Source organism: Lemur catta, chromosome X (assembly GCF_020740605.2).
Source record: "Lemur catta isolate mLemCat1 chromosome X, mLemCat1.pri, whole genome shotgun sequence".
NCBI lineage: Eukaryota > Metazoa > Chordata > Mammalia > Primates > Lemuridae > Lemur > Lemur catta.
This window is the reverse complement of record NC_059155.1, coordinates 21,557,035-21,569,674: the sequence shown is the minus strand read 5'-3', so window position 1 is coordinate 21,569,674 and position 12,640 is coordinate 21,557,035.

The following is a 12,640-nucleotide window of genomic DNA, read 5'->3' as shown; positions in this document are numbered from 1 at the left end:
TAGGGTGTAGGCTGAGGTAAGTTTATTGTGCATGGGATGGGGCCTGCATGGTTTGAATCTATGGCTGGTACCAAAGGAAACAGGTCCAAGCTTTTCTTATCAGCTTGTCAAGATGTAAGGCTTAAAAGGAAGAGGGAAGAATGAGGCTTAAAAGCTGTCAGAAGTCAAACACTGAAAAATGGAATCAGACTCTTTATTACAACATGCTTCTGATGACAGTATGGGAAAGTGAGAGAGCTTGGGTCCTTGATAATGCTATTCAACCTCTAAAATGACCTTGGAACCACCTGCTCCACACTTCTAGTGCTGCTGAATAATTCAATGTCTTTATGGTTGATGATATTTTTAGCCAGTCTCTCTGTTACTTGCAGCCAAAAGAATTCTGAACTGATACAATGTCAAAGATGTTATCAATTATTACCATGTTGGATATATTCAGGGAATACAAAGGTGGTTAAATATAAGTAAATCTATCAATGTAATTCATAACAAAATGAATTAAAGGATAATATCACAGGGTCATATTAATAACATGCTTAAAAGGCTTTCATAAAATTCAGCAACTATCCCTAATAAAAACATAAAGTAAAGGAAATGTAGAAAGCACCTACCTAAAAACTTCTTAAAAACTAACAGCAAATATCATTCCAAAGAGTTAAACACTAAAGATGTTTTAAAGATAATCAAGTATTACACAGGAATGATATTACAATTATTATTCAACATATTCTTCAAGATTCCAGTAAAAACAATGAAAGAAGAAAGTGATATAGCATAATAAATATGTAAAAAAGCGTTATAACTTTTTTTGGTGTGAGTGTATACCAAGAAAACGCAAGAGACACTAATAAATACTAATACAATTAATAGAATTGTCAAGATTTCTGGACACAAGATCAACATTTAAAAGGTTTTCTCTATAGTAGGAATAAGTGAGGGCAAATAGAAGTGGGGGAAATATTTCACTCACCAAATGACTTAAATTATAAAATACTTCATGTGGTAGGTTTGTAATGGGTAAACTTCTTTAGGTTCAGCTACATTTCCCATAATTCCCTTGCCTTTATGTTTCTAGTTAGAGTGAGCCACAAAAGAGATGATTGTGGGAGACTTGAAGGACAGAGGTGATGCAGTAGCCACTTTGGAGCTCTAACACATTGCCTCTTTTCTGCTGGCTCACCACATTGGCACAAGACAGCAGCTGGGTTGGAACTACTCCACTTTCCTCTGGATCCTCCTTTAGCTTCTCTGACTCCTGGGCCAGGTGTGTGAGTTTAGCTCTGTGATGAAGCATCTTGGCTTGTGCAGGATACCCATACCATTAAGGTCAGAGGAAACAAGAACTGATACAGGTTTCAGTCCATCCTTGGGAGTGCCAGCTTGTGCTTGTGGATTCCAGCTTGTTCTTGTCCTCTTCCACTTTATGTCTATGTCCATATTGCCTTATTGACTATCTACACTCTGAAATTCAAGTTCCAGCATCATATGTAAAGACAGCAGCCTTACACAACTGCTTAACCAGCTCCCATGATTGTATAAGGTAAAATCTTTGTAACAGTTGTCTTAAAAAGTTACACACCCACGCATGCAAACGTGTACACACACATGAACACACACATGCACACACAGTAGTTCTGCGACTCTGACTGAAGCCTAACACGCTTGGAAGTACAATTTAACAAAAAAGGAGGCTATAATGATGCCACTGCACTCTAGCCAGGGTGACAGAGTGAGACTCTGTCTCAAAATAAATAAATAAATAAATAAACAGAAGAAGGCAGGCAGATTTCCACTGCTAGCCAAGATGATATAATACATTCTGAATTTACCCTCCCACCAGAAAAAAAACTTTTAAAATGGACAAAAGGTATGAAATAGTGGTTTTCCAGTCACTGGGAATCAAGTAATGAAGGACAGTGGAGAAATGAGAAGCAAATGAGATAAGCCCCAGGTTTTCTCAGCATATTGTCTGGAGGGAGTTTCTGGGCCATGGCATAGGGAGAGGGAACCCAGGTGGAATCTAGAAAACTCCATGAGTTGAGGAGGTGAAGTGGAGAATCTGGGGAGACCAAGGTGGCTAGGAGTTTGCTAGAGTGCCAGAGAGGGGAAATGTATAGATAGCGAGGGCTCCAGAGACCTGCAGAGGGTCCCCTTGAGTACTGATTATCCCTTCAAGTGTTGATGGACACACATGTGAAGAAACTACTCAAGGCTAAGGAATTAACCACACAAAAAATTAGCACACATAGAGCTGGAAGTAGTGCCTGTTCCCTTTAGACAAGTAAAACCTTGTACATGGAACATTGGGTACTGACAAGGCCCTTGCCTCAACAGTGGAGAATATTTAGGATATTTAGGAGGAAATATATTTCCTCCTCTTAAAATAAAGTGTTATGGTCTGAGACGCGAGAAATGACCACCTAAAGACTGAATTGAGCCAAATTAGGAGTCTTTATTATCTGGCCAGCGACTACTCCTGTGCTGCAGAGAGTACAGGTACGGAGAGCAGCCCCGAGCCTTTGAAACGGAAAGCTTTTATCGTGGGTGAAAAATCACTGGGGCAGAGCAAGCATGATTACAGGGGCAAAAAGCAGCATTATATCACTCTCATGTCCTGGTGCAATATGATCTGGGCAGTTTTAGGGCTTGGTCATGCAGAACATGGGTGTTGCATTCCCACACTTGGGGCACTGTCTTTAGCAAGCAGTTTTACAGAAGCGAGATAGCAGGTTAATGATTTTTTGGTTTGAAACTCACACTGTGACATTATAGAAATAGCTTTGATAGTATTAAAATTTTAGCCTTTAACATTATATGGCCAAAAGTTATAACAGTCAGTAGTCTTGAAGCTTTTGGCCCTTAACAAAAGTTTTTCGTATTATTTAAGTCTCTTTAAATTATAATTGACAGCTAAAATAATAATAACAATGTAGCATAAAGTTTATAATATATGTAAAGGTAAAATTCATGACAATAATAGGAAAAATATTTGTAAATAATATACAGTATCAGATAAGGGGTTAACATTTGGAATATATAAAGAACTCCTACAACTCAACAACAACAAAAAATCAAAAAACCCAATTAAAAATCAGCAAAGGACTTAAATAGCTATTTCTCCAAAGATGATATACAAATGGCCAACAGGCATATGAAAAGATGCTTAACATCACTGATCATCAGAGAAATGAAAATCAAGCCACAATGAGGTATCACCTCACATCCACCAGGATGGCTACTATCACAAAAACAGAAAATAACAGTGATAGTGAGAATGAAGAGAAATTGGAATCCTTGTGCACTGTTGGTAGGACTGTAAAAATGGTATAATTGTTATGGAAAACAGTGTGGAGGTTCCTGAAAAAATAAAAAATATAACCACCATATGATCCAGCAATCCCACTTCTGGGTATATATCCAAAAGAATTGAAAGCAGGGATGCCAAGAGATACCTGCACACAAATGTTTATAGCAGTACTATTCACAATAGCCAATAGGTGGAAGCAACCCAAATGTCCATTGATGGATTGATGGATAAACAAAATCTGTTATATACATACGATGAAATATTATTCAACCTTAAAAAGGAAGGAAATCTTGTCACACGCCACAACATAGATGAACCTTGAGGACATTATGCTAAGTGAAATAAGCCAGTCACAAAACGCAAATACTATTATGATTCCACTTATATTAGGTATCTAAAGTAGTCAAATTCATAGAAACAGAAATTAGAATGGTTGTTACCAGGGGTTAGAGAGAAGGGGGAAAGGGAAGTGGTTGTTTAATGATTATAGGATTTCAGATTGGTAAATAAGTTCTGGAGATCTTACTTCAGAACAATATGAATATGCTGAACACTACTGAACTATACACTTAAAATGGTTAAGATGATAAATTTTATGTGCTTTTTACTATAATAAAAAATAATGAAGAAATAAACATAAGTATGCAACAAGTTTTTGTACAAGAATGTTCATTGCTATATCATTTTTAATAACAAGGAAAAATATGCAACAAGCTTAATGCACAATTTGGAATGCATTAAATAAATTTTGATGCATCTATACTTTAAAATCTGCATATCTATTAAAAGTCATGATGAAAAAGAAAAACAGGAATTGGTTAAAGCAAACATAATAGCAATGTAGTGTGGTGTTTATAACATATGTAGAAGAAAAATATATGACAACAATAGCACAAAGGTGAAAATGGAAGTATGTTGTTTTAAAATTCCTATAGTATACATGACTTGAAGGTAGACAGTGATAAGTTACAGATATCTACTATGAACTCTAAAGCAATGCCTAAAGAATACAAAGCAGTATAGTTAATATGTCAATATAGGGGATAAAGTGTAATTATTTTAAAACTCAATTAATCCAATAGAAGTCAGAAAAAGAAGAAAGGGGGACCAATGAACAGATGGGACCAACAGAAAACAAATAGCGAGATGGTAGATTTAAATACAACCATATCAATGATCACATTATATGTAAATTATCTAAACAACTCAAGTAAAAGAGATTGCCAGGATAAAAAAATGCAAGATTCATGGTTATTTAAGGAAATCAATGACAATGATAAATACCCATCCAGACTCATTAGAAAAAAGTAAAAGAGAGAAAAGACACAAATTACCATAGAAGGAATGAGAGAAAAGACATCACTACAAATTCATCCTGACATTAAGAGGATTATAAGGGGATATTATGAACAAATTTTATGTCAGTAAAAATTACAGAGTCGAGTATAATTTGACATACTAAGATATACCATTTTCTCTAAATCTGGGTCTGTTATGATTTGAATGTATATGTACCCCCAAAATTCATATGTTGGAAATGTTTTCTTAAATGTGACACCAAAAGCACAAACAACAAAAGAAAATGGATAATTTGAACTTCATCAAAATTAAAAACTTTTGTGCTTCAATTTCTACTCTCAAGAAATTGAAAAGACAACCCACAAAATGGTAGAAAATGTTTGCAAATCTTATACTTGACAAGGGTCTAGTATCCAGAATATATGAAGAATTCTAACAAATCAGTAGTAAAAAGACAATCCAATTTAAAAATGAGCAGAGTATTTGAATATACATTTCTCCAAAGAAGATATACAAATGGCCAATGAGCAAATAAAAACAAATGCTCAACATCATTAATTATTAGGGAAACGAAAATCAAAACTACAATGAGGCTGGGCGCGGTGGCTCACACCTGTAATACTAGCACTCTGGGAGTCCGAGGCGGGTGGATTGTTTGAGCTCAGGAGTTCGAGACCAGCCTGAGCAAGAGTGAGACCCCGTCTCTACTAAAAATAGAAAGAAATTATATGGACAGCTAAAAATATATATAGAAAAAATTAGCCAGGCATGGTGGCGCATGCCTGTAGTCCCAGCTACTCGGGAGGCTGAGGCAGGAGGATTGCATGGGCCCAGGAGTTTGAGGTTGCTGTGAGCTAGGCTGACGCCATGGCACTCTAGCCCAGGAAACAGAGTGAGATTCTGTCTCAAAACAAACAAACAAACAAACAAAAAAACAACAAAAACCACTACAATGAGCCAGGCATGGTGGTGCATGCCTGTAGTCCCAGCTACTTGGAAGGTTCAGTCAGAAGTTCAAGTCCAGGCTGGGCAACATAACAAGACCCCATATATATAAATAAAACATAATAGATGCCATGCTACACCCAGTGAGGTGGCTATAGTAAACAAAATTGAATAATAACAAGTGTTAGCAGGGATGTAGAAAACTTGAAACCCTCATACATTGCTAGTGGGAATGTAAAATGTTATAGCTACTTTAGAAAATAGTTTAGCAGTTCCTCAAAAAGTTAAACATAAAGTTGCCATATTACCAAGAAATTTGTCTCCCCCTCCCATATTTTTTCTGTCTTAGTTCATTTGTGCCACTATAACAGAATACCACAGACTGGATAATCTATAAAGAATAGAAATTTATTTCTCACAGTAATATGGAGGCTGAGAAGTCCAAGATCAGGGCATCAACATCTGGTCTGATGAAAGCCTTCTTCCTGTGTCCTCACATGGTAGAAGGCAGAAAGGCAAGCTAACCAAATTCTGCAAAGCCTCCTTTATAGGGGTCTTACTCCCATTAATGAGGGTGTAGCCCTCATGGTCTAATCACTTCTTAAAGGCCCCTTCTCTCATATATATATAAACTTCATCCCCATTAGCAGTCACTCTCTATTTCCCTCCCTCCAACTCCTGGCAACCACTAGTCTACTTTGTGTCTTTATGGATTTGCCTATTCTAGACACATCATTTAAATGGAATCCGACAACATGTAGCCTTTGTGTCTGGTTCCTTTCACTTATCATGATATTCTGAGTTTCATCCATGCTGTAGCGTGAATCAGTACTTTATTCCTTTTATGGATGAATAATATACTACATTTTGTTTATCCATTCATCAGTTGATGGATATTTCAGTTGTTTCTACTATTGGTTATTGTGAATATTGCTGCTGTGAACATTCCTATACATGTTTTTGTGTGGATGTGTATTTTCAATTACCTTTAATGTATATCTAGGAGTGAAATTGCTGGGTCCTATGATAACTCTATGTTTAACCTTTTGAAGAACTGCCAAACCATTATTACAAAATGGCTTCACCATTTTATATTCCCTCCAGCAGTGTAGGACGGTTCTAATTTCTCCACATCCTCAACAGCACTTGCTATTGTTTAATTTTTTAAAAAAATGATAGCCATCATAGTCAGTATGAAATGATATCTTTTTTCCAGCTTTACTGAGGTATGATTGACAAATAAAATTTGTATATATTTAGAGTGTACAATGTAATGTTCTGTTGTACATATACATTGTGAAATGGTTATCACAATCAAGCTAATTAACATATCACCTCACACAGTTACCTGTTGTGTATGTGTGTGTGTATGTAATGAGAACACTTGAGATCTACTATATTGGCAAATTTCAATTATACAATATATTATTATTATTAACTACAGTCACCATGCTGTATATTTGGTCTCCAGCACTTACTCATCTTAAAACTGAAGGTTGGTACCCTTTGACCAATATTTCCCCTTATCCCCCATAATCTATCCACTGGTAACCATCCTTCTACTCTTTGTTACTATGGGTTCAGCTTTTTAAAAAGATTCTGCCTATAACTGAGATCATACAGTACTTGACTTTCTGTGTCTGGCTTACTTTGCTTAGCATAATGTCCCAAGGTTTCATCCATGTTGTTGCAAATGGCAGGAGTTCCTTCTTTTTAAAGGCTTAATAATATTCCTGTGTGTGTGTGTGTGTGTGTGTGTGTCTGTGTATAACATTTTCTTTATTCATTCATCTATTGATGAACATTTAAGTTGTTTCCATATCTTGGCTATTGTAAATAATTCTGCAGTGAACATGAGAGTGCAGATATCTCTTCAAGATAGTGATTTTATTTCCTTTGGATGTATATCCAGAAGTGGAATTGCTGGATCATATGGTAATTCTATTCTTAATTTTTTGAGAAACCTCTACATTGTTTTCCACAATGGTTGCACCAGCTTACATTCCCACCAACAGTGTACAAGTGTTTCCCTTTTTCCACATCCTTGGCAACATTTGTTATATTTTTACTTTTTTAATAGAAAAAAGCAATCCTAAAATTCCATTAAACCACAAAAGACCCCGAATAGCTAAACCAATTTTGAGCAATAAGAACAAAGCTGGGGCCGGGCGCGGTGGCTCGCACCTGTAATCCTAGCCCTCTGGGAGGCCGAGGCGGGCGGATCGCTCGAGGTCAGGAGTTCGAGACCAGCCTGAGCAAGAGCGAGACCCCCGTCTCTACTAAAAATAGAAAGAAATGATCTGGCCAACTAAAAATATATATAAAAAAATTAGCCAGGCATGGTGGCACATGCCTGTAGTCCCAGCTACTGGGGAGGCTGAGGCAGTAGGATCGTTTAAGCCCAGGAGTTTGAGGTTGCTGTGAGCTAGGCTGACGCCACGGCACTCACTCTAGCCCGGGCAACAAAGTGAGACTCTGTCTCAAAAAAAAAAAAAAAAAAAGAACAAAGCTGGAAGCATCAAATTTCTTGGTTTCAAACTCTCTTACAAACCTATAGTATAGTAATCAAAACAGTATGGTTCTGGCATAAAAACAGACAGACCAGTGGAACAGAATAGAGAACTCAGAAATAAACCCTCACATACATAGTCAACTAATTTTCAACAGAGTCACCAAGAATATACAATGGGGAAAGGATAGACTCTTCAATAAATGACTTTGGGAAAACTGGATCTCCACATGCAAAAAAATGAAATTGAACTCTTCTCTTACACTATACACAAAAATCAGTTCAAAATGGATTAAAGACTTAAATGTAAGACCATATTGTGTTTTCGGTTGTCATTTCCCTAAGGCGTAATGATGTTCAGCATCTTTTCACGTGCTTGTTGACCAGTTTTATATTTTTTGGAGAAATATCTACTTAGATTCTTTGCATATCTTAACTGAATTATTTGTATTTTGATTGTCAAGTTGTAAGAGTTCTTTATATATTCTGGATACTAATCTTTTAACAGATACATAATTTGCAAATATTTTCACCCATTCTGTAAGTTGTATTTTTACTTTCATGATGGTGTCCTTTGAAGCACTTAAGTTTTTAATTTTAATTAAGTCCAATTTATCTATTTTTCTTTTGTCATGTGTGCTTTGGTGTCATATTTAAGAAACTGTTGTTTAATCCAAGGTCACAGAGTTTTATGTTTATGTTTTCTTCTAAAAGTTTTATAGTTTTATGAACTCTTCCATTTAGATCTTTGTTCCATTTTGGGTTAATTTTTGTATATGGTATGAGGTAGGGGTCCAAATTCATTCTTTTGCATGGTGATAGTCCCAGCACCATTTGTTGAAGAGACTATTCTTTGACTATTGAATGGTCTAAGCATCTTTTACAAAAATCAATTTGCCATGGGTGTATGGGTTTATTTCTGGACTCTCAATTCTATTCCATTAATCTATATGTATCATATGACAGTACCACAATGTTTTAATTACTCTAGCTTTATGGTAAGTTTTTAAATTGGAAATTGTGAGTCTTCCAGCTTTGTTCTTCTTTTTCAAGATTGTTTTAATTATTCTTGGGCCCTTCCATTTCCATATGAGTTTTAGGATCACTTTTGTCAATTTCTGGGAAAAAAAGGTAGTTGGCATTTTGAAGTAATTGCATTGAATTTGTAGATCAATTTCATGAGTATTTCCATTTTAGCAATATTAATCTCCTAATCTATGAACACAGATGTCTTTCCATTTATTTAATTCTTCTTTAATTTATTTCAACAATAGTATGTTTTCAGTGCACAAGTCTTGCATTTCTTTTCTTACTCTTTTCCTAAGTATTTATTCTTTTTATGCTATTTTAAATGAAGTTGTTTTGTTAAGTTCATTTTTAAATTGTTCATTGCTCATGTATAGAAGGACTACTGTTTTTTTATACTGATCTTTTATCTTGCAACCTTGGTGAACTCGTTTATTTACTTTGATAGTCTTTTAGTACATTCCTTAGGATTTTCTATGTAGAAAATAATATTATCAGCTGGAGCTCCTCATTTATGAATGTGTTTGTTTCTAATGGGAGTCAAAATACTTTTCTTATTCAAGTTAATTGGTTTTTATTATCTATTTATTTATTTTGTCCATCTGTCAGTCTGCTTCTAGCAAGTTAACTGTTTTATGAAGCTTGTACCATTCTCTTCTGGAAACAAAATGTTTTATACAAGCTAGACTTCTAATGCAGAATTTGATTATAGAATTTTATTTGATAAAAACAAAGCAGAATAAATTAAGTCGACTTCTTCCCCCCTCCTCTCCCTTCCACTGAGCATAAGGTGTAGACAAAATGCTAGGGTAAGGTGAAAATACTGTTTTTGGAGATCTTAATGTTAAATTTTGAAAAGATTTTAGTCTAAAAGTTCAGATATAATCATAAGTAGGTGTAGGATTTAACAGGACACTGATGAAATCTAGTGAGTATCTATTCTGTCACTTCATATCCATTCACTCTTCTTTCGTAACATAAGCTCAATTTTCCTCAGAGGGATCCCCTCTTCCTGGCTTTCAATCCAGGCAATTTGAATGGTGTTGATATCACCCTAAACTCCAGGGGTGGGCATGTGACTCAAGCCTGGCCAATCAGAGAAGTTTCTCCCAGTGGCCATAGAGATTTGTTCAGGGATTAGCACAGGATCCAATTTAAGCCAATGGGAGACTCCAAATTTTTATTTTTTATTTGAACTTTCAGGGAAGAGCAGCTCTCTTTTCAAGTGTACATTAGCCTTTAAGGATGTAGGCCTGTATGGCAGCCATCTTGCTTATCTTGATTTGTGATGGAGAGCAGAATAGAGAGGTGGAGAGAGACTGGTTCCTAATGACACCTTTGAATTCCTGGACTTGGTTATGCCTGAAGCAAACTATACCCGAACTTTTCGGTTATGTGATTCAGTAAATTCTCTTTTATCCTTAAGTCAATGTGAATTTTTGTGCTCATTTGTTTGCTTTGTCACTTGCAAGGAAAAGATTCCTAAATGATGTACCAAAGAATACCAGATTTAGAAAGAATTTGCTCTCCTGTTCCTCTCCCTACAAGGTCACCTTGGGCTAGCTTAGTCCTTCAACAAGGTCACCACTCCTCTCAAGTCAAGTCAACAAGCTCTTTCTGCTTTCTAGTTACCACTTCCTGCCCCCGTACCGTAGGGTCAATGGATGGTAAGAGTTCAGCTCCTACTAGGCTGGGTTACTGTGCTATTTGTGGTCCCCTACATCTATGCTTTTATAAGTAATCCCACTGTAAATAAACCCTCTTGCAATTATTCTGTTTTGTCAAGTGTGCCATCTATTTCTTGTTGGGACCCTGACTGTTGTTATAGCAGTCCAGGAGCCTGCAAGGAAGTACATTCTGGAGAGCAAGCATCAGACCAATAGCCTGTTATATCTTTCTTAAACCTTTCTTAAACCCATATCAACCCTTCTTCCCTTCTAGCCTACAACTAAATAACTTTGTGAAGTAGTCTTTAAGCTTGCCTTTCCTTGCCTTTGCCTCCATCCATTCTAGCCACCCTCCCTCTCCCCAACACACACGTACAAATACCCAAACCTCTATCTTCTGCCTGGATAAATGCACAGTATAAATTACACTTCTGTATGATTTGGTTAAATTACTCTATTACATATGGATATTTTAAAAAGAAGTCAGTAAAAAATTACTCTAATGAGGAATTTCGATAGGGGGAAATATACTGGGATCATGGATCTCCCACCCCAAATCAAACCGTATTAGCCTAGTAGACCTTAGGCCAGGGCAGCTTCCAAGGAAAGAAGGGATTCCAGCTGCAGTCTAGCTTCTGAGTTGAATAAGGGACTGGGAATATCTTTGTCTTTAATTGCAGTGGCCACTAGAGATTTGCTCTGGGGGACAGTTTTTGGCCAGACGTGCCCTAAAGTCACTTAGCCAGACCTTCATCAAACATTTGCAGAGTTTCCCTTTGGATTTTGGTTCCATTCCCCTACCTCGAGGTTTCTCTTAGTGTTTCTTTCCTACACAAACAAACAGAACAATTTATACCAGGACTCAACCTTGATGGAAAAAGGCTGCTCTGACAAAGCAGTCCGAGAAACCAGAGCACAGAGACTGCAAAAAGGGAAAATGCCCAGAAATGAAACAACTTTTAGTTTCACCTTCCTATGACTAAACCCTAAGAATCAAAAAAAAGAAGGGACATGGGAGAGAGGAAGAAAAACAGTCTTCAAGGAATAAGTTGTCAATTGTCAAGTTTTCCACCCACATGGCTGCCCAGTATTCCTGTGGGAAAATCAGCAATACAGTCTAAAAGGAGGAAATCATACATTTCTTTTTTATTTCAATTTATTGTTGTCAACAACTTTCCAAGACAATATAAATGTTTTCTACATGAAAATCTCCAGCAAATAGATGCTTAAAAAGGTAACTTTAGGATAATAAATTCAGAGGGGTGGAAGGTAAAAAGTCATAACCAAAGTCTAGCATGGACAAAACGATGAAGACAATTGGAAGAAGTATTTCTCATGGACAGTCAAGTAAAATGAAGTGCATTGCAACAGATGGTATACAAATCAAATCCTGGTACAGCACAGTATAGGGGACTATTTAAATTAATCTACTAGAAGTTTATTGAACAGTTAGAATCTAACTTTAATGAATATGTTATCATATCCAGTTCTGTATAATAAAGTAATTTTTTCATGTCCTAGCTGACAACCCAAACTTAGTACTCTTCTATACTGCTTTGAAATTATGGACACAGTAAATTCCATTGAATGAGAAATGTTGTTTGACAAAAGATTCATAATTCCTTGTCTGTTTAATAGTCAATACATTTAACAGGATAATGTATTATGTATAAAATATAGCACCAGTAGTTGAATTCCTGTGAAATGTTAACTATTTTAACTCAATTTGACATATGTTTCAAAATGTTTGGGATATCATTCATTGATTTTTAAAAAGATGGTACTTCCTGGTAAGCAGCAGCTCAGAGTAGAAAGAGCACTGGACCTGGAGTCAGATGCAATGCAGGTTGTTTTCTCTAAATGCTCTCTAATATCCTTCCCAGATCT